The sequence below is a fragment of the Aplysia californica genome, unplaced genomic scaffold (genome assembly GCF_000002075.1).
Source record: "Aplysia californica isolate F4 #8 unplaced genomic scaffold, AplCal3.0 scaffold00032, whole genome shotgun sequence".
NCBI classification, from domain to species: Eukaryota; Metazoa; Mollusca; class Gastropoda; order Aplysiida; family Aplysiidae; genus Aplysia; species Aplysia californica.
The window spans coordinates 1115987-1118233 of record NW_004797302.1 but is presented as its reverse complement, the minus strand read 5'-3'; the positions used below and the strand labels follow the sequence as shown (position 1 = coordinate 1118233).

Below are 2247 nucleotides of genomic sequence, written 5' to 3'. Positions count from 1 at the left end.
TACATACATACATACATACATACATACATACATACATACATACATACATACATACTTACATACATACATACATACACGCACGCACGCATGCATGCACGCACGCACGCACGCACGCACACTCACACTCACACTCACACTCACACTCACACTCATGCACACGCACCCACACACACATACACACACACACACACACATACACACACACACACACACACACACACACACACACACATACACACGTAAGTACATATACAGATAAACAGAGGTAAAAAGCAAACTGAAAGTGCAAATTCAAAGAGTAGGTTATACAGGGCATAGGACAATATCAGACGACCTTGACCTGGGTGCATAGTTTCTTGTCACGCATGAACACAACAGCCAAAACCAACCAGCCATGCATGTGCCATTTTCTTTCTTTTTTAATTTTTTGTTTCTTTTCTCTTTTTTTTTCTTTTCTCTGGCGGTTTTTTGTTTTGTTTTTCTTTCTTTTTTTAGGGGGGGGGGTTGTTTTGTTATGTTTGTTTTCTGTTGGTATTTTTTTTCGGTTTGTCTCTTTTTTTCTTAGTGACTGTTTGCGACTGAGATAAATTCTGGGGAGATGTTTTTGAATAATTTGTTTACACGTGTATTGTGACGAATTCTGAGATTGCTTTTGGGGGGGGGGGTTGTTTTTTTTCGGGGGGGGGTCTTTTTATGTGGGTTTTTTTGTTTTTGGATTGTTTTTGTTCTTGTTTTTGTTCTTGCTCTGGAGAGGGGGATTTGGAGTGTTTGATGTTTTGGTGTGTTTTTGTTTCGTCTTGGTGGCTTAACTTTGTTTGATTGTTTTTTTGTTTGGTCTTTTTTCTGCTTTTTTTGTTTGTTTTTATGTGTATGTTTGTTTGTTTTGCATTTTGTTCTTGGATTTTCTTCTCATTATATTTTATTTTGAAAGAGTTCAGGGAATGTTGGGGGCTCTCGTTGTCGAGAGGTTACGGTGTTCGCCTTTCATTCAATAAGTACCGGGTTCGAAAGCGAACGGCGACGGAAAAATTCTTCTTTAAAATTTTCTCCTTTCATATTCTTTCCTGTTCTCTAAAAAATGTTTTGTCGTCTGCTTTCGTCTCACTTTCTGCCCCCACCCCTTCACCTCCTTTGAACCTCCTCTGTGCTCCTGACTCTTTCTGCAGATTTTCTCCTGTTACTTCTTGGCTCCTTCTTAGTACTGTCTTTCAGTCACACTCCTAATATTATGGTAGGAAAGATCTGCACCTAGTCTTCTCGGATAAGGGGGAAAAATCCCGGAGATCCCGTGTGCAAGTTGCGCACGTTAAAGATCCCTTGGTTGTCCAAATCGATAAGAGTAGGCTTCGGTCCCCACCCGGGTAAAAATTTAAGATTTTTTACCAGCTGAAAAAGGTTAATGTGTCCCACGCACTCATATGAACCTATGCAGTTGCGAGCTCCGTAAAATACTTTAACAAAAATCCCCAAAAAAGAGGGGGGGGATGTTAGGGCGGCGTCGGTGCAGTTAGCGGTTGAACGCTTCACAGTCGCAGAACACGAGAACAAGAACATGTTATTCGATTCGTGAATGGGAAGAATTTTTATAGAGTCCATGTATCTCCGTCTGTCTACAGAGACGTAATGCCCCCATTAGCCGGAAACTGAGTGGTTGGAGGGTGCGACTGTTGTGGTTTGCTCCTTCTTTCCTATTAAACAACTATCGTCCTTATCTCTCCTCCTTTTGTGTGTGCTTGTTACTTGCTTTTAAACCTCTAATCTTCGACACATACATGACCTTGTTGTGTTGCAATTGCGGTAAAACTCTGACAAAAACGAACATTTTCAGCCAAACAATGTCACAGTCAGCCCCCTATATGATCCAAGTTGTGTCAAGAGAGGGGGGGGGGGCTAGGTCTTCTACTATTACATTTTTTTTCAGGGAGTGTGAGGGTTAGGGGGCTTTGGAACAGGGGTAGGGAAAAGTGATACGCAAAGGATAGAATGGGATAGATGATAATAATAATAAATAGAATTTGTGTAGCGCATATCCCCGCTCAACTGCAGGCTCTATGCGCTTTACACTATATTATTACCCCAGCAGACCACAGGACACTCCAAAACATTCTCAGCTTCCCGGGAAGCATACAGTGCAAGCAGCTGATTAAGCGCTCAAACACTAACAAACTGACAAGATCTTTCGCTGTCTATAGCCGGGTACCCATTCCCACCTGGGTGAAGTGAGGAAAATTCGTGTAAAGTGCCTTC

General features: G+C 41.8%; 1 protein-coding gene across 1 annotated transcript in view; it reads left to right on the top strand.

Annotated features, from left to right (window-relative positions):
* Window positions 1-2247, top strand: part of LOC101851918 (solute carrier family 23 member 1) — a gene marked incomplete in the record, with an annotated part of 49168 nt that overhangs the window by 4046 nt on the left and 42875 nt on the right.